General features: G+C 43.3%; 1 long non-coding RNA gene across 2 annotated transcripts in view; it reads left to right on the top strand.

Annotated features, from left to right (window-relative positions):
- LOC133234120 (uncharacterized) overlaps positions 1-20,706 on the top strand; it is a 135,673-nt gene extending 114,967 nt beyond the window's left edge. Inside the window, exons 3-6 of one of the 2 annotated variants that reach the window (XR_009732026.1) lie at positions 12,016-12,087; positions 12,295-12,355; positions 16,080-16,149; positions 17,540-20,706. This is a non-coding gene — a long non-coding RNA (uncharacterized LOC133234120). Of the gene's footprint in view, positions 1-12,015; positions 12,088-12,294; positions 12,356-16,079; positions 16,150-17,535 lie in introns of both variants that reach the window. The other variant, XR_009732025.1, reaches the window with a different exon arrangement.
- Positions 20,707-20,984: the final 278 nt, after the last annotated feature.

Raw genomic sequence — 20,984 nt, 5'->3', positions numbered from 1 at the left:
CATCCCCTTCTCCTCCTGCCCTCAGTCTTTTCCAGTATCAGGGTCTTTTCAGATGAGTCAGTTCTTAGCATGAGGTGGCCAAGGCATTGGAGTTTCAGCTTTGGCATCAGTCCTTCCAATGAATATTCAGGGCTGATTTCCTTTAGGATGGACTGGTTTGATCTCCTTGCAGTCCAAGGGACTCTCAAGAGTCTTCTCTAACACCACAGTTCAAAACCATCAACTCTTCGATGCTCAGCTTTCTTTATAGTCCAATTCTCATATCCATATATGACTACTGGAAAAACTACAGCTTTGACTAGACAGACCTTTGTTGGCAAAGTAATGTCTCTGCTTTTTAATATGCTGTCTAGGTTTGTCATACTTTTCTTTCAAGGAACAAGTGTCTTTTAATTTCATGGCTGCAGTCACCATCTGCAGTGATTTTGGAGCCCAAGAAAATAAAGTCTGTCACTGTTTCCATTGTTTCCCCATCTATTTGCCATGAAATGACGGGACCAGATGACATGATCTTAGTTTTCTGAATGTTGAGGTTTAAGCCAACTTTTTAACTCTCTTCTTTCATTTTCATCAAGAGGCTCTGAGGCAAATTAATATCAAGTGGATCGCACTTCAGGAAAGGCTGGTCTATAGGCTGCAGAAATAGAAGGCTCTTCTTGGTGTCCACAGTGGGGAGGGGTTCCTGGAGCTTCTCCTTTTGCCCTTGGCGGCATCAGTCACCCAAGAGTTCTTCCTAGGAAACCTGCTCCTCTACATTATTCTAATACAGTAGCTCTGCTTTTGATTTTATTTGGAGGAAAAAAAATCTATAAACTGAAACATGGTTGAATCAAATTTCCACATAGAGGAAAAAATTTCAGAACCTAGACTGAGTCTATTTCTAATCCCCAGCTCCATATTTTCTTCCTATTGAAGGAGCCAGAAGAGGTGAGAATGTGGCATCCTCTCAGCTACAGTAAATGATTCAGGAATGGGTAGTTGATCCATTAACCAATCAACCCCCAATAAAGCTTATCATGGGAACTTTGGTTGAGCGACTTATAAGCAAGTATTGTCTTTTCTACTGCACTTGTGAGGATGCAAGCTTGTTGAACCCATGTTTCCATGAGGGATAACCTGATAAAGGAGTCAGTCAAGGGATGGGGAGAGACTGGATACCAATGAATCATTTGTGTGCCTGGATCCAACCAAGCCTGAAGTCGGTGTGATTTGTGTATGCCAATATTAGTGCAATTTTCTGTTGTAGAAGCTTGAATTATCTTTACTGTTACAGTACTCATCAAAGATCTCTTGGAACTAAACATCCCAGATGATAAGAATCGATTTCTCTTTTTTCATTGAGGTATAATTGATTTACAATGTTGCTGGTATAGAGCAAAGTGATTCAGTTTATATATATGTGTGTGTGTGTGGGTGTATATATGCATATTATTTTTGGATTCTTTTCCACTATAGGTTATTATAAGATATTGAATATAGTTTCCTGTGCTGTACAGGAAAGTCCTGTGCTATACAGTAGGTCCTTGTTGGTTATTTTATGTGTAGAAAGTGTTGTTAGACCCAAATTCCTAGTTTATCTGTCTCTTCTATTTTCCCTTTGGTAACCATAAGTTATTTTATGCCTGTAGGTCCATTTCTATTTTGTAAATAAATTCATTTGCATCATTTTTTTTAGGTTCCACTTGTGATATCACATGATATTTATCTTTTTCTGTCTGATTTACTTCACTTAGTATGATCATGGCATTATTTCATTCTTTTTATGGGCTGCATAATATTCCATTGTTTTATATATAATATTCCATTGTTTTATATATAATATTCCATTGTTTTATATATAATATTCCATTATATATATATACATCTTCTTTATCCATTCCTCTGTGAATGGACATTTAGGTTGCTTCCATGTCCTGGCTATTGTAAATAGTGCTGTAATGGACACTGGGATGCATGGGCCTTTTTGAATTAGAGTTTTCTCTAGATATATGCCCAGGAGTAGGATTTGGGGATCATATGGTAACTCTATTTTTAATTTTTTTAGCAAACCTCTATACTATACCAATTTACATTCTCATTAATAGTGTAGGAGCATTCCAATAAGAATTCATCTCACTACATCTTTGTAGCTTGCTGCTGCTGCTGCTGCTAAGTTGCTTCAGTCGTGTCTGACTCTGTGCGACCCCATAGATGGCAGCCCACCAGGCTCCCCCGTCCCTGGGATTCTCCAGGCAAGAACACTGGAGTGGGTTGCCATTTCCTTCTCCAATGCATCCTTGTAGCTTACTCCACCCCTAAAATCAGAGCAAGCAATATCAAAGAAATTGTTATAATAATCATCATTAATTAGTAATCAATAATTCTTTTTTTTTGAGTAGGAGATACTTGAAAGTTTATCTAGTCCAAAGCCCTGTCTCATTCTTCAGATTTGAATCCTGCCTGCCTGTCATTTCACTTTCTGGTCCTGGGCTGACTGCAGATCAGGCCTCATCCTTCCCCCATAAAAGAGGTTCCACATTTTTGAAAGTAGCTAAGCCTTTTCTCCTACACACCAAAACACATCCCTAGCCTTTCCTGGTACAGCCAGTTTGGGTGTTTCTCACTGTTGCACTATGAACCCGCTCTGGATGGCTTCTGAATTTCTTCCAACTCAGGTTAACTTTCATGGATGAAGCCTAAAGCAGCACATGCCTGTTGTAGCCTATTTAGAAAAGCAAGAAGAGGGAAACGAAAACTCAGCAGCGGCTGAGCTGCCAAGAGATGGCTGTGGTTGCCATGTCGGGTCACCAGCATCCCTTCATTTTTCTGTTCGCGTGTGTGGATGAGCATATGCATGGCTGTGCTGGGACTTCGCTGCCCTCCTCCTCCCTTCTCGTTGCCTGGGAGGCTGGCCTGCCGTGGACCACACCTGCAGCAGATCTTCTGTGGCCCCCAGTCCCAGGTGGGTTTGGACTGTGGTGTACTCTGGGCACAGATCTGGCTTAGGAGAGAGGTCAAGGTGCTTATGTCTCTGTTTCCTCCCGGGAAATTGCCTGGGGCTTGTGTGTCCATCAGCTGGGCACTTCTCCTCCCAGGGAAGCTTGCAGAGTTGCTTCTGCCCTTGGTCTGTTGCTAGCTCTGGGCTTTCCTCATGGTCCCTTTCTCTCACCCCTTCATCGGTAAACTCCCCTGTGAGTGTCCTATTTGAACATGCCATCTGTTTCCAGTAGGGATTTTGACTGATAAACTTGTATTTTACAAATACGAAACATACTCTGTGGAGTGATTTATAATCTGCTGTGTCATTTCTTGGGATACTGAAAACCTCTCCTTATAGTGTTTAACATTCCTCTACAACATCATTGTGAATGGCTAAGTGGGTTTTTATTTTTAACAAATGTACCATAGTTTATTTAAACCTTGAGAACTAGAGAATTAATTTTTTTCTCCAATTAACTTTTCCCCTATTACTTTGGAAGTACTTGGATGAATATCCTTGTAGGTAAATCTTCACACACATTCATCATTTCTTCTTCAGGATAAATTTGTAGAAACAAAACTGCTGGATCTGTAGTCATGAACATTTGGAAAAAGTTCTCTGTCTGTTGCCAGATAGCCCTCCATAAAAGTTTTATAGCAATTTATAAACTGTTTCCAATTGTGCCTAGGAAGATTGCTTCTTACATTCTCTCCACTGTTTAATACTACAGTGAAACAGTGACCTCGCTGAATCTTCCCAGCACTGTGCTTGGCGAGTAGTAGGTGTTCAGTTAATGACAATGCCCCACCCCTTTCCCACAAAGAAATGTATTTTACCCTTAGGGTTTCCATCAATAAGAACATCCACATGCACACTCACACTCACACATATGGGTGCACACCCATGGGTCTTCTCATCTCTACTTGCAAGCTGTGTATTACTCCTCTAGTCTCAGTATTTTAGAAATGATATATCTATTCATACTGTAACCAAGAGGACCATCACCCTTTCATAAATCCTTGGACAGAAAGAGATCCAGGAAGTCCCAAGTCCACTGGGTCCTAAAAAAAGAAATCAAAAACTCTGTCATCAGGACATGCTCAGATGCTGCACCCCCAGCCAGGGCTTAGGTTTAGCTTGGATGAGTTCAGGAAGCAGGAGAGGGTCTGGTGGAACAGTCTAGAACCTGCTTCCTCTGCTGGCTGCCCCATAACTGACGCTGAACATTCTCCAAGCCTCCTTCCTGCTCCCATGGCTTCTGACTAGTTCAGAACTCAGAGCTGACACCCATAGCATCTGAATTCCCATTGTTGTTCAGTCGCTAAGTCATGTTCGACTCTTTGTGACCTCATGGACTGCAGCACACTAGGCTTCCCTGTTCATCATCAACTCCCAGAGCTTGTTAAAACTCGTGTCCATTGAGTCGCTGATGCCATCCAACCATCTCATCCTCTGTTGTCCCCTTCTCCTGCCCTCAATCTTTGTTAGCAATGGACTCTTTTCCAATGAGTAGACTCTTCGCATCAGGAAGCTGCATTTTACCATCTCAGCTTGCCTGGGAAATCTCTGAGAAAACTGGATGTTTTGAAGTTTGGAAAACTGGACCTTTCATTACTGCCAGCTCCAGAGGGCTTAATCCAGACCCGGCGTCCCCATGGGCCCTCAGGAAAGATCTGCTTATGGATCGGTTACGACACTCCATCACTTTCAATGTTCTGTTTTGAAACCCAGTGGCGAAGTCCAGAACATTCTCTGATTTTATTTTTATTGGAGTCCAGGAATCAGACAGGAACTCTCTCTGGTCCCCAGCGACCTACAAAGGCCACTCCTTAAACATTTCTCACAGGCCCTGTTCCCAGAGAGACCCAGGCAAGCACACAGCCTGGAGACCCATGGGGCGTAATACAGGCTCCCCCGGGGCTCAGTCACCCTGGAGGCTCTCGGCCACGATGTGAGCTTTCAGAGATGTAGAGGGGAGCTGTTGCAGTTTTCTGATGTGCTCAGCTGCCCCACTGTCCCGAGTTGTGGTCTGTTCAGGGAAGAGGTGTGTATTATTAATAGTTAAGTAAGAGTCATGTAACAATGTGCATTTCCAACTGGTGGCTCAGAAGGTAAAAGAAACTGCCTGCAACGCAGGTGACTGGGTTCGATCCCTGGTTCGGGAAGATCCCCTGGAGAAGGGGATGCAACTCGCTCTAAAATTCTTTTCTGGAGAATCCCATGGACAGAAGAGCCTGGTGGGCTACAGTCCATGGGGGTCGCAAAGAATCGGACATGACTGAGTGACTAACACACACACACACACACCCCCCACACGTGATTTAGGCTGGACAAACCGTGTGCTAAAGTGAGAAGAGTTCAGATTTGGGATTTGGAAGCCCTGGGTCCAAGTGCATACTAGTTGTGTGATCCTAAGCAGGGTACTTTGTGTTTCAGTGGCCTCACCACTGAAATCATAATTATGAAATTATAATATCTCACAGGGTTGTTTGGAGCCTGAAATGAAAAACGAACCTGAAACCACGTTGTATGTGACTTTTGGTTCCCACTAGTTTTTCATTAATAATTCCATTTCCTGATTTCTGGCTGTGCTGTCTTTGTTGCTGCGCTTGGGCTTCCTCTAGTTGCCGAGAACAGGGGCTGCTCTTTGTTGCTGGGCGCAGGCTTCTCAGTGAGGTGGCTTCTCTTGCTGTGCACCAGCTGCAGGTGAGCAGGCTTCAGTAACTGCAGCACTCGGGCTCAGTACTCGTGGTGCACAAGCTCGGTAGTTGTGACTTGGGCTCTAGAGCGCGGGCTCGGTAGTGCGGTGCCTGAGCTTAGCTGCTGCATGGCACAGGGAATCTTCCCAGACCAGGGATTGAACCCTGTCCCCTGCACTGGCAGGCGGATTCCTATCCACTGCGCCACCAGGGATGTCTGTGTATGTACTTAGCTGCTCAGTCGTGTCCAACTCTTTGGAACCCCACAGACTGTAGCCCTCCAGGCTCCTCTGCCCAGGGGATTTTCCAGGCAAAAACACTGGAGTGGGTGCCATTTCCTCCTCCAGGGGATCTTCCTGACCCAGGGATTGAACCTGCATCTCTTATGTCTCCTGCATTGGCAGGTGGGTTCCTTATCACTACTGTCACCAGGAAAGTCTTCGTTACATCATTGGTAGTTTAGAAAAATTTCTTTTACTTTCCTGTTAATTACTGGAAATGTCTTCTTTTCCAGTATATGCATTAGATGATATAAATTTCCCTGGAAACTCTACTTTTGCTGTATCCCATAAACTTTGACAAATTATATTTTCATTTTATGGCTGCTTTTACTGTCTTCTTTTTTTGCCATTTCTTTATATTTTGTAAGGGTGATCCTGCTTGAAATTTGTTGCGATTCCTATGCCTGAAATTTGATGTCTTTAAACAAATATGGAAAATTTTGACCCATTATTTTCTTGTGAAATATTGCCTTTGCCCCATTTTCTCTGATGTAAATATTTGTTAGACTTCTTGCTCTATCTGCCATGTTTCTGAAGGTTATGTTCACAATTTCCAAACATGTTTCTAAGTGTTGCATTTTAGATAATTTATTCGTATCTATCTTTCCATTCTCTAATTTTCCATTTGGCTGTGGCTCATTTTCTGTTGAGGTTTTAATTTCAATTGCCATGGTTTTCATTTCTAAATGTTCTCTTTTTCAATTTTGCTTGGTTTTTTAAAAAAGTCTTTTATTTCTTGTTTACATTTCAAATTTCTCTTTTATTCCCTTAAATGTAAAATTTATATTCTTTGTCTGAAATTCTAATGTCTGAAATACTTGTGAGTCTGATTCAGCTATTATTGTGTCTGCTGATATTCACATAATGCTTCGTTTCTACGTGTCTTTTGTTATGTTTGGCGGTGAGTTGCTCGTTTTCCCTGGAACACACATAGGTGATCTAAAATATTCTAGTAGCTATGTTAAAAAGGTTAAAAGAAACAAGTGAAATTAGTTTTGATAATATATTTTATTTAAGCCAATATGTCAAAATTGTATCACTTTAACATGTAGTCAATAAAAATTTTTTAAGGAAATATTTATATATATTTTTGTATGGAGTCTGAAAAATTTAGTGTGTATTTTATACTTTCAGCACATCTCAATACAGACATTCACTTTACCAGAAACACTTGATCTATATTTAGGTTCACAAAATTTACAGTTGAAAAAGTAGATTCACATACCCAAGCTGTTTCAAACATACTTTGAGTTTTCCTACAATTAAACTGAGTATCAGTGTTTAAATTGAGTAAAATAGAGTAAAAAATTTAGTTCCTCAGTAGCATTAGCCATATTTCAAGGGCTTGACTTCTACATATGTCTAGTGGCTATTGAATTGACTGTGTGGTCTTAGAACAATTAAATTTTGCTCTTGACATTCCAGTTTAGGCATGCTTTCTAGAGTCCAGTCTTTGGCAAATACTGTATAAGTTAAGACTTGTGGGTTCTCCGATCTTGGGATCTATTAAAAATATCCATGTATGGGTCCCCTTGGATTAAAGGAAGTGAATTTTTGCAGGTGGGATCTGGGCATGAGTATTTTTTTTTTAAAACCTTCCCCATGATTCTAATGGACAACCTCAGCTAGGTGCCCTGGAAGATGAATTTGGGGCTAATATTACAATATGATGCTTCTTATGGTCTGAGCAACCTATGGAAACACGGAAAGGAATCAACTGGTACCAAGTACAAGGCTTGGTACTTTTTAATGCCTCTGTCAGAACTAAAATCTTTTTTTTTTTTAAATAATTATTTATTTTAATTGAACGATCATTGTTTTATAATATTTAAAATCTTTTAAAATTTAGATTTGGCTAGTATTCTTACCAGTGGGAGAACTCTATCAATAAGGTTTTCAGTTGCTTTATTACTTTAGAAATAAAAAATATTTAGCCTTTTAGTCAACATTAAGTTTGCTGTGGCCTTTTGACTTCCAACAGGACATGCTGTTACCATTTTATTTAAAATGTTTAGAGGAGACTTCAGTTCTGTATGAATGCACCTACCTATACTTATCTGTGAACTGTAAGCTCCTAGGGAGATCTTGCATGCCGAAGTTACAGCACAGCTGCTTCTTGCTAACCTATATTGACATAATAGCTTTCACTCTACCATGACTCACCATTGTTGATCAGCCAAATTGGTTTTAGCAACACATCTGACCTAACTTGAGTGACATCATCGTGGCTGAGCTAGTTTGGGTGAATTTCATGAAGATCTTCCTGTTCCGTGCCTGAACTTGCCAACTGGTCGTTTAGATACCTTTCCTAGTTTCAATGGTTGGGCATTTGTATTACTTAATTAACTTACTATTCTTATTTCCAGAAACCTAATGATATTTTTTCATTTCACTAATGACATTTTTTCATTTCACTTATTCAATCAGCAAAATTTCATGGTGCAGCTACCCGGCTCCAGGCATTATGTTAGGTCTGATTAGCAATTAGGCTTCATCTTGTGTGGCAACCCTAATCATTGATAGCATGGTGTTGAAAAACATTCTGAATTTCTGCCTAGGCTTAGTGGGAAAGAAAGTCATGAGCAATTAGTCATGTCTGCCATAGACATTGGAGAAGGCAATGGCACCCCACTCCAGTACTCTTGCCTGGAAAATCCCATGGATGGAGGAGCCTGGTAGGCTGCAGTCCATGGGATCTTGAAGAGTCGGACACGACTAAGCGACTTCACTTTCACTTTTCACTTTCATGCATTGGAGAAGGAAATGGCAACCCACTCCAGTGTTCTTGCCTGGAGAATCCCAGGGATGGGGGAGCCTGTGGGCTGCCGTCTATGGGGTTGCACAGAGTCGGACACGACTGAAGCGACTTAGCAGCAGCAGTAGCAGCCATAGACATAGGAGGAGATGCGACCGAAGCCATAGATTTGATCCCTGGGTTGAGAAGATCCCCTGGAAAAGGAAATGACAACCCACTCCAGTACTCTTGCCTGGAAAATCCCATGGATGGAGGAGCCTGGTAGGCTGCAGTCCATGGGATCTTGAAGAGTCGGACACGACTAAGCGACTTCACTTTCACTTTTCACTTTCATGCATCAGAGAAGGAAATGGCAACCCACTCCAGGATTCTTGCCTGGGAAATCCCAAGGACAGAGGAGCCTGGTGGGCTACAGTCCATGGGGTTGCAAAGGGTTGGACACAATGGAGCAACTAACACACACACACACACACACACACACACACACACACACCCCTGAATAGAATCTCCAGTTACCCTCCTGTTTTAGTCCATTCCAGCTCCTATTAAAAAAAATACCATAGACCAGGTAGCTTATAAATAATGGAAATTTAATTCTCAGAGTTCTGAAGGCTGGAAGTTCAAGGTCAGACTGCCAGCATGGTGGATTCTCATGAAGGACCTGTTCACTGAAGGACAATTTCTGGGTTGCAGTCTGCCAGCTTCTTGCTATGTCCTCACATGGTGGAAGGGAGCTAGGGAGTTCTGTTGGTTCTGTTTTATGAGGGCACCAATCCTGTTTGTGAGGCCTCCACCCTCATGGTCTAATCACCACTTAAAGGCCACACCACATACTACCATCATATTGAGCTTTAGAGTTACAACACATAAATTTTGAAAGGACACAAACATTCAGACTATAGGGCTTCTTAAGGAAGACCTACCTCTCAATTCTTGATTTGAAGATGAGTTTTAAGCCTGAATTTTCCATGTACTGCAATCTCATGTGTTGCAGATTCAAGCATCTCAGAAGAGCTGCCAAAGATGCTGGGTCCAGACTTCTCCCTCTTTCTCTCTCTCCTGGGAGAAAAGATGTTTCTATTCCTCCTTTGCATGTCCTGACAGGCCCTCGGGGAGCAGGCTGTGGAGAGGGCAGCAGATCTGGCCAGTGTTGGCAAGGACGGCTTAGGATCCACAGGTGACCGTGGCCAGTCAACCCCCCATGAGTGCCAGCACAGTTATGAAGCCAGGAGACTTGCTGATTAAACTGGAAAACTGCTATTCTTAGTGGCAAGCTGTCATCCAGCCCTTTTGAAAAAGGAGAGAAACCACTCAGCCAAGGTCTAAAAATACTTAGGGACTGACAAGCAGCTCTGGCCAGAACTCGGGCATACAACCTTGTTGAGATGGACTGTGTAGAGGAAGGCACAGTACATCAGAAGGACCTTGCAAGATCACAGAACACTGTGTTTTGTGACCCAAATAAACAGTTTTTTTTCTTTTTAATTTTCTATCCATGTCCCTTTTGGACTTCCCAGGTATCATGGTGATAAAAAATTTGCCTGTCAATGCAGGAGACTCAGGACATTTGGGTTTGATCCCTGGAAGCTGGCAGTTCAATCCTGCAGGGTTGGAAAGATCCCCTGGAGGAGGAAATGGCAACCCACTCCAGTATTATTACCTGGAGAATTCCATGGACAGAGGAGCCTGGTGGGTTAGAGTCCATGGGGTCACAAAGAGTTGGACACCACTGAGTGATCGAGCATGATTGAACACACATGGCCCTTTAATTATTAATTATAGCTAAAATAAAATTTGTAAATATTTCGTATCAGTTTAGTTCAGTTGCTCAGTTGTGTCCGACTCTTTGTGACCCCATGGATCGAAGCATGCCAGGCCACCCTGTCCATCACCAACTCCAGGAGTTCATCCAAATTCATGTCCATTGAGTTGATGATGCCATCCAGCCATCTCATCCTCTGTCGTCCCCTTCTCCTCCTGCCCCCAATCCCTCCCAGCATCAGGGTCTTTTCCAATGAGTCAACTCTTCGCAGGAGGTGGCTAAAGTATTGGAGTTTCAGCTTCAACATCAGTCTTTCCAATGAACACCCAGTTCATTTCCAACGGCCTCCTGTAGGATGGACTGGTTGGATCTCCTTGCAGTCCAAGGGACTCTCAAGAGTCTTCTCCAACACCACAGTTCAAAAGCATCAATTCTTCAGTGCTCAGCTTTCTTCACAATCCATACATGACCACTGGAAAAACCATAGCCTTGACTAGACAGACCTTTGCTGGCAAAGTAATGTCTCTGCTTTTGAATATGCTATCTAGGTTGGTCATAACTTTCCTTCCAAGGAGTAAGCGTCTTTTAATTTCATGGCTGTAACCACCATCTACAGTGATTTTGGAGCCCCCCAAAATAAAGTCTGACATTGTTTCCACTGTTTCCCCATCTATTTCCCATGAAGTGATGGGACCAGGTGCCATGATCTTAGTTTTCTGAATGTTGAAGTTTAAGCCAACTTTTTCACTCCCCTCTTTCACTTTCATCAAGAGGCTTTTTAGTTCCTCTTCACTTTCTGCCATTACAATGAATAATAATGATAAAAGCTGCTTATACGCTACCATATTTCCAACATGGCAGACACTGTTCTAAGCTGTTGTGTACTTTATTTGATTGAGCCCCTCAATATCCCTGTGGGGTAGGTAATAGCATCACTGCCATTTATAGATGCGAAAACTGGGTTTTAGATGTGAGGAATCTGGGTCACTCTAGGTAGCCCGAAGACAGTCTAGTATGTGGGATGGCCTGAAATTGGCCTTTGATTTCCATCCCTCCTCTTTGATGGCTGTGGGTTGCTTGATATTGTTTTCCTGGGCGTTCACAAGCTGCTCTCTTTCAATATCTCCCAGGAAAATCTTTTTGGTTATTGGACCTCTATGGAAAAGTTCTCAGTGCTTGCTTGCCTTTGGGTCTCCTTGTGGAATTTATGCGTCGTGTTCTGTTGAGCACAGTGGTCTGGTTTAATGATGCCTGTTGCAGTCTGCATAGAGATGATCCTCCCTTCCACCGACACAAATGTTAGCTGCCTGACTTGTAGTATTGCTTGTGGGTTGACTCAGTGCCAACAGGCACCTTTGCCTGTGAATATGTTTATAGGGTTTATCTTTTTTGAGCCTATTAATTTTCTCCTCCTGTGCATTGAGCCCTGGGCACAGTGGAATTCTCAAAGGCTTTAGGGTGATAGCAGTATGGGCTCAGTTCTAACTCATTGGAATCCCCATGTGACGCAGCTACTGTGCAGGCGTGTTCATCTTTGTCCTTCTGCATTTGTATTTCAGGGGTTCTTGGGAGGGATGGAAGATGAATCTCAGGTTGCCATCTTGAATTGGAAGCCAGCACCTCCAATACAGGTTATATTTCCTTGATTCTGATGCTTCTCACTTAACAGTTTTCTGTTTTATGGTTCTCTTGTAGCTATCTCAAATTTTATGTGGATGGGGCTTGGGCACAAGTTCATAAATAAATAGCACAAACAAATAAGCAAACACAAAAATGGTGACAATAATGCTTTCTTAGTCAGCAAAAGACTGCCTGCCACATCTGTGTTCCTTTTTCAGCAGGAAAAGGGAGGAAAGAAGAAAGAAATGGAGAAATGCCTCGCTCATGCTGGTGATAACAGTAAATCCAAGTCCCCTTTCGGGTGTCTCCGTGTAAATAGGAGCTGAGGCAATCGAGGTGGCAGATGGCATGCCATTTGGACTGTCTCCTGCCCTGTGGGTATTTTGCCTCATTCTAGTGTCTGGCTAGAGCCCTTGGTGACAGTGACTTCAGCTGGTTCATCTTGCAAGCCTCTGGATTATGTTTTGTATAGAGGATATTGGCTTAACAAGCTCAAAGGAATCAATGGTCTTTCTCTGCATATCAGCCCAGATGAATTCTTCATCAGCTGCCTCCCTCAAAGTGGGCCCATCAGCTGATCCTAAAGAGTGGGGGAGCCCAATTATAGACAGCCCCACCAGGGAAGGGCTGGAGCTGAGAGGAGCAGGCATATTTTCCTTGGGCCCAGCTGCAGAACACACCACAGGGCTGCCCTCTCTGGAATGCACGCTGCTGTCTGAATTTTGCCATCCATAAATGCCTCCCTGGACCAGCTTTTGCCCCCTCTGACCCCTTGCTTCTCAGAACTGCTTATAAACGAAGTGCCTCGGAGGTGGGCCCTGGGCAATTGCTCGGTGGAAGTGGACATAAGTGAGGCTGGCCTGTTCTTCTCGAAGGAACAGAGGGAACAGCACAGGAGTCCAAAACCACGCTCTCTGAAGAGTTGGCCAAAAAAAGGGAAGGAATGCAGACATCTTTCATAGCCCCTAGATGTGTCAGCCGTCATAAAAACGAGTTTCTGGGTGACTTTTAGGGTTTTTTTCCCCCACAAAGTAGGATAAAGTCTTAAAAAAAATTAATCTTAAATAGTTGATGTATCAACTGATCTCTGCCTTAGAGCAAATAGGGCCAAAACACAAAAAGCACTGATTACTTCAGGACACTGAGGCAGCTTGTGAATATTAGCATAGTTGGAAATAACCATGAGGCAGTAGTCTAACACTTGGAATATCTGTTCTCTGAGCATCTTCAAGGGCCTTCTGTAAGATGAGGCCACAGGGTAGAGAGGTGGCAAGTTTGGACTCTGATACTTTATCACATTGCTGGCTCCAGTATTCCTGTTTTTAAAAGTTCCTGGTGGTTCGGGGCTTCCCTGGTAGCTCAGTTGGTAAAGAATCTGCCTGCAATGCAGGAGACCCTGGTTCGATTCCTGGGTCGGGAAGATCTGCTGGAGAAGGGATAGGCTACCCACTCCAGTATTCTTGGGCTTCTCCTATGGCTCAGCTGGTAAAGAATCCACATGCAATGTAGGAGACCTGGGATTGATCCCTGGGTTGGGAAGAGTCCCTGGAGAAGGGAATGGCTACCTACACCAGTGTTCTGGCCTGGAGAATTCCATGGACTTAGGGTCCATGGGGTCACAAAGAGTCAGACACGACTGAGCAACTTTCGCTCCCTGGTGGCCCAGATGGTAAAGCATCTGCCTGCAATGCAGGAGACCTGGGTTCAGTCCCTGGGTTGGGAAGATCCCCTGGAGAAAGAAATGGCAACCCATTCCAGTATTCTTGCCTGGGAAATGTTATGGATAGAGGAGCCTAACAGGCAACAGTCCATGGGGCTCGAAAAAAGTTGGACACAATTGAGTGATTAACACTTTTACTTTTGTTTTATTCAAATGCTCAAGCTGTGTTTAAGAGTGACAGTATGACAAGGTGAGAGAGCTTGCATTCCTAGCTCTAAGGCAGACGTGTCTTCCAAGTGTCTAGCCTGCTGCCATCAAGGAGTTGAGGGACAGAGCTGGTCACCATCACTGTTATTCTAGGATCTCAGAGAATTCCCCCGGGCGCCCCATCAGCTGTGGGGATCCCAAGCCTGGTGGTAGGCCTCCCTGCCTCCCTGCTCCCATCCTCTCTCATCCCAGTAGCACTGTCCAGTTGATGCTACTTCCCCAAGGTCCAGGGTTCATCCTGGTCCCCATCCTCCTCACTGCAGCTTCTCTAGCCCAGGCTCCCTGTCTCTCACCAGATGGTAGAGACAGCAACCTTGCCTGCCTCCCATACAATTTGCACACGGCACATGGTGTGCCATGGAGTTCACAGCAGCTCTTAGCCGTCACCAACTCGAACCCCTTCAGGAGTTGCTAAGATGCTTGCCTATTCTGAACCTGATGTGTGTGGACCTTCATGATCTGGACTCTTCTGGCTTTTTAAAAAATCTCAAGACACCCCATGCCTCCAGTCACCTCCTTCCTACCTCCAGCCCCTATTCTCGGTTGTTTAGAATTATTTTTAGCCACTTACTAGCTGGGGGATCTTGGCAGGGAGGAGTCAGTTAACATTCCTGTTCCTCAGCTTCCTTATTTGTAAACTGGGGATAATGGGGGTTGCCAGGGGTTGTTGAGGATAAAATAAATTAAAACAGATGTCATGCTATGACCAGAGCCAGTGCCGTTTTGTTGCAGAAATGTCATTGGATGGGCCCAGTGATAATCACTCTAAGTGAAGTAATTCAGACAAAGACAAATTTCATACTATATCACTTGTGTGTGGAATCTAAAAAATGATACAAAGCAGAAATATCCTCACAGAAATAGAAAGCAAACTTACGATTATCAAAGGAGAAAGGGAGGGGAAGGATAAACTGGGAGTCTGGGATTAATAGATGCATGCTATTATATATAAAATAGAAAAACAAGGGCCTATATTCAATAACTTGTACCTTTAATGGAAAGGAATCTGAAAAAAGAATATATATATATGTAAAAATAAGTCACTTTGCTGCACATCTGAAACATCGTAAATCAACTATACTTTAAAAAAATAAATGAAAGTGTTTCAAACATGTGTAAAATCTAGGCACATTAGACTGCCAGCATATTGCTTTTCTGTAACCTGAGTAGTAAGAATAAATACCTCTCTGGTAAAGAAATGTAGTACCTTAAACCACTTCTCTCCTGTTCACCCTGGAGGGCTCAGCTGAATGCCATGATAGCTAATTATCACCCAGAAGCCCCCATCCCTACCTGGACAGGGTCCCCTGCAAGGTGCTTTTGTAGCGCAGTGATCAGCACTTCTGCAGAATGGGACCCATCCACGTTGTGGCATCACCATCTGCATCCCACTCTGTCCCTGCAGCAGACTGAAAGTGTTTTGAGGGCAGGAACTTTCTCAGGTACCTGAGGCCTCTTGGTAAGTACATATTGCTAATATGAGTATTCATTGAAAAGACTGATGCTGAAGCTGAAGCTCCAATACTTTGGCCACCTGATGCGAAGAGCCAACTCATTGGAAAAGACCCTGATGCTGGGAAAGATTGAGGGCAGGAGGAGAAGGGAATGACAGAGGATGAGATGGTTGGACGGCATCACTAACTCAATGGACATGGGTTTGAGCAAGCTCCGGGAGCTGCAGTCCATGGTGTCTCAAAAGAGTCGGACATGACTTAGTAATTGAACAACAGCAACATATATATATATATATATATATATATATATATATAAAATGAACAAAATTGGCTAGATGGGAGAGACTAGGCCAGCCTCAGGTGGATGCTTGTGAACCCAGGGAGGGTCATATTTCTTTTCATTATTGGATAAATGGTTAATTCTCTTTTAACGAGCCAAAGGAAAAACAAATTTACCAAGTTGACATTTAGCAAAAGCCATTTCGGTATCTAAAGATGTTCTTAGTTCTGCAACTCTGAATGACCTTGCACTTGAAAATGTCACTGCCAGTTTGCTGGGCTGATTAGGTTTGCCTGTTCGCTCTTGCTTCTAAACCCCTGCCCTGCCCATTTCTTTCCTCAGCTGGGGTTTCCTCCAACACACTCCCACTTTGACTAGAATTCCATGCTCCCTGCTCTGGCCTCAGCTCAAGGTGAGTTTCTTCTGGGCTCTTGAGAGCAGCTGGGGAGATACTCTCTGTATTTAGGTCTCATGTGGTTGTGACTGGACACAGGGTGGTATTCTGGGGAGGAGACAGTTTCTGCAGCCTGGACCACGGCTGAAGGGTTCCATCATTCCAGTTGACCATGGCTAACTAAAATGTGTGAGCTTGCTGGGAGCTAATAGTTCCAAATCCGTGTACTGTATAGGGCTATGGGAACAGATTATGGTGGGTCTTTTCCAATGCATTCGATTTGTCCATTGTCACATGAATCAGAGAGGGGGAGGAAGGTGTGTAATACACTGAGCTGTTTCTCCAAAACTTACACCTGGAACCTCCTTCTGAGAATATATAATCTCTTACCTTGCCTTGTCCTATAAGAATTAAAAGAAAATAAAATGCATTTTGTCACTTTCTCGTGTTACCAAAATTGAACTTAAGAATTTTTAGACATGTTTTTCCCCACCTAATTATTGATGCATGCTGTTCAATTTACTCTAAATTAATTATGTAAGAAAAGCATGATTCATCCACAAAGACACTCAGTAATTGCATAGTTGATCATACTTGGTTGAGAAACACAATTTTAAAATGTAAATGGAAATTTAATTATGTGTTAGGATTGAAAATAGGCAAGACCTGCTTTTGTGACCTCACATTTGGAATTCCTGCATTTTAATTGAAAAAAATTCAACTGATTAATTTTGAGTTTTATCTCTAAATATTGACATAAAAGAGGAGAACAGGTCACTTGCCGTTATTTATTTAAACTATCCCATTGGTGGAGTGAATAGTTTCATTCCTAGTAAAGGAAGAAGCATGCATTTAATTCTCATTATAGCTTTCTTACTTTAACATTGGCTTCTGGAATGCCAGAGACAGCCTGAAGGGCTACTAAGGCTTTTGACTAAATAAATGAAATTTAGAGATTAGGCTCAGAAAATATAGGAGTGATTTGGCAGAATTATCATTTCTTGAAAAGTTTTTGATGTGGACCATTTTTAAAGTCTTTATTAAATTTGCTGCAATATTGTGTATCTTCTATGCTGTGGTTTTTCGGCTGCAAGGTGTATGGGATCTTAGCTTCCTGACCAGGTGCTGAACCCACACCCCTTCACTGGATGGTGAAGTCTTAACCACTGGACCACCAGGGAAGCCCCAGAATTATCACTTTTAAGCTTCTTGTGTGGGAGGCAGCTTCTAAGATGATTCCTTCTTCTTGAGTGTGAGCTGAACCTGGTGAAACTGATGGGATAACAAAGAAACTGACGGGATATTACTTCTAAGGACAGATTGTAAGGGACTGTGACTTCTCTTTTGCTCTGCTTCTCTCTTCTCACTTGCTCGCTCTGATGAACCTGGCTGCCATGTTATAAGGAAGCCTCCACACAAACCCTCCAGGGCGACTTCCAGCCAACAGCTGGTGACAAACTGAAGCTCTCAGTCCAGTGCCCCATGAGGAGTGGAATCCTGCTGAAAACCATGGAGTGAGCTTGGAAATGGATCTCATCCCAGTCAAGCCTTTAGATGACTGCAGCCCACCTCAACACCTTGATTGTAGCTTGTGAGACCTTGTGAGCCAGAGGATTCAGCTAAGCTGTGCCCAGATTCCAGAGTCACAGACATAATGTGACATAGCTTGTGCTTTTATTTTAATCCATTAAAGTTCAGAGTAATGTGTTATGCTGCAATAGGTAAGTAACACATTATTGACCAGAAATGTATTAATATGTCTTTTGTTACCTGAATGCTATTGACTAGAGTGCCTCAATATATATACTGGTGTGTTCACTTACATAACAAATTATAGGCCACAGGTGTCAGTTTCTGCAAAAATCCCCTGGTCAACAAAGAGTTAAAATGTTTTGTTTCTTGCTTGCTGATTTCCACATCACTGTTTCTTATGCTTCTGGTCTTTAAACAGAGGCGACACGTTAAGGGAAATCTGGTATACATGGCATAGAAACACAGCAAGGTTACTCAGATCCAACCTGGGCAGCTGAGCCTCAAATCACGCACAGGTCTGAATCATGCATGTGCCCATCTGCCTTCTCCAACAATCACCCTAAAATTAGACAAAGAGGGTCTCAAGCAGTTTTGTTCATTTTAAAGAGAAAACGTATTTATTTCCTTTGTTGATTTTAAAAAGATGCTGTTGCCACCTTTTGTGATGTGAACCCAGGTGATGGCTAAGGGAAAAAAAGAGCATTCATGGGGCAGCCAGGAAAAGAGAGCGTGTGGGGCACCCTAGCAGAGGTTTTGACAGCCAGGATCAGAGGCAGAAAATAGCCCCTCTGCTCGCATTTGATCCGCTAAAAGTAAGTGTCAAGACCATGTCACACTGCAAGGGATGCTGGGCAATATAACCTAGCACTGTACCTGGAAGGAGGAGTAGACAGATTCTGGCAAAACATAGCCTGTCTGCCAAAATAGTTAACTCTTATGAAGTTAAACTGAGCCTCTATGATGTACAGGGGCTTCTCTGGTGGCTCAGTGGTAAAGAATCTGCCTGCCAATCCAGGAGATGCAGAAGATGTGGGTTCAGTCCCTGGGTCAGGAAGATCCCCTGGAGGAGGAAATGGCAGTGCACTCCAGTATTCTTGCCCCCCAAATCCTATGGACAGATAGCCAGGTATAGTCCATGGGGTCTCAAAGAGTCTGACACAACTGAGTGACTAAACACATACATGATATACAGACACCATACTAAGCATTACAGATACACACGAGGTAGAAAAGAGTGGTCCTTGTTCTCAAAGACATCACAGTCTAGCTGGAGGCATTGGTTGATGAAAAGTGGTTTGGAAATCAAGCCTTCTGCCAGCTTCCACCACCCCATGTAAAAAACAGTGGCAGCTACAGAGCGTCCTGTTCATGGGCTGAACAGTACACGTTCATCCTGTGGAAGTCTCATCCCCAGTGCCAGGGGGCCCCAAAACCGCTCACCTGAAGACTCTCTTTGTTAGCAACTATGGACATGACAAACCTCTCCCTCCCCTGGGGCAGTGTCTGTGACTGTGAACTTGCAAGTGACATGTGCGGGAACCAACTTGGCTAGTGGTCTGAAACTCCAGCGACCGCTACTTGCAAGAATAATGTTTTCTAAGGTAGTTTTCAACATTTTTGCCAGGAACTTGGAAATCAGGGTGTAAACTGGAGCAAGATCTTTGGAAACATGATTTTGTACTATAGACTAAGTGGAGAGTGAAAAAGTTGGCTTAAAGCTCAACATTCAGAAAACGAAGATCATGGCATCCGGTCCCATCACTTCAATGCAAATAGATGGGGAAACAGTGGAAATAGTGTCAGACTTTATTTTTCTGGGCTCCAAAATCACTGCAGATGGTGACTGCAGCCATGAAATTAAAAGACGCTTACTCCTTGGAAGGAAAGTTATGACCAACCTAGATAGCATATTCAAAAGCAGAGACATTACTTTGCCAACAAAGGTCCGTCTAGTCAAGGCTATGGTTTTTATGGATATGAGAATTGGACTGTGAAAAAGGCTGAGCACCGAAGAATTGATGCTTTGGAACTGTGGTGTCGGAGAAGACTCTTGAGAGTCCCTTGGACTGCAAGGAGATCCAACTAGTCCATTCTGAAGGAGATCAGCCTTGGGATGTCTTTGGAAGGAATGATGCTAAAGCGGAAACTCCAGTACTTTGGCCACCTCATGCGAAGAGTGGACTCATTGGAAAAGACTCTGATGCTGGGAGGGATTGGGGGCAGGAGGAGAAGGGGATGACAGAGGATGAGATGGCTGGATGGCATCACCGACTCAATGGACGTGAGTCTGAGTGAACTCCGGGAGTTGGTGATGGACAGGGAGGCCTGGTGTGCTGCGATTCATGGGGTTGCAAACAGTTGGACACGACTGAGCGACTGAACTGAACTGAAAATATATATAACCTGTGACTCAGCAGTGTTCTCCTTCCTACCTTGGGAACTAGTTTGATCATGCACACGAGCATAAGGATGTTCATCACAGAGATGTCTGTACTAGTGAAAAGCTGACAACAGCAGAAATGTCCATCAATGATAGAATAAAGTATGGTGTAGCCACACAGTGGAGTATTACACAGCAGTGAACATGAATAATTTATAGCTTCTTGCATTAATATGAACGAATCTCAAAAATGTAATGTTGAGTGCAAAACACAAGTCATACAGATGACTTCATTTATGCGAAGTTCAGAAACATCCCAAACTAAACAATATGCTCCTTAGGGATATGTATATAGGGCTGGTGATTCGTGCTAGCTATTACTTCCTTGTGCTCTGAGAGGGGGCAGGCAAGGGATTGGCATGGAGGGATTGAACTTGCATTATTCAGTCTTTCTGCTTGTTCCTGCCCTTTTATCATCAGAAAAATGAATGACTTGGCCCTTCCTGTCCCTGGAGCGTCTCATGCTAACTTTGGCATTGTAGTGACGTCCTGGCCAAAGCCTAGAGGATGGAGGGAGGAAAGGACAGAGAAAGAGAGAGGAGGGGGAGAAGAAGAAAAGGAAGGGGAAGAAGGAGGAGGAGAGGAGGAGAAGGAAGGGGAGGGAAAGTTAGAGGGAGAAAGAGAATGAACATGTGTGTGGAGGGTAATATGTTTTAAGAATGGAAGACAGAATCAGGTTTTCTGACCCCACTTACACGTTCAAAAAATGCATATGCGGACTAGATGTCTATTGAACAATTTCATAGCCCTTTCACTGTACAAAGCAATTCCGTAGATTTCATGTCATTTCATCCTCACAGCAGCCCCACAAGCGCATGCAGTCGTTCCCATTTTCCCTATTCGGAGTGTAAAACTCAAGGAGGGTAAGGGATTTACCCAA

Source organism: Bos javanicus, chromosome 21 (genome assembly GCF_032452875.1).
Source record: "Bos javanicus breed banteng chromosome 21, ARS-OSU_banteng_1.0, whole genome shotgun sequence".
Lineage (NCBI taxonomy): Eukaryota > Metazoa > Chordata > Mammalia > Artiodactyla > Bovidae > Bos > Bos javanicus.
Note: the sequence above shows the minus strand (reverse complement) of the source record. Positions and strands in the feature narration are given on the sequence as shown.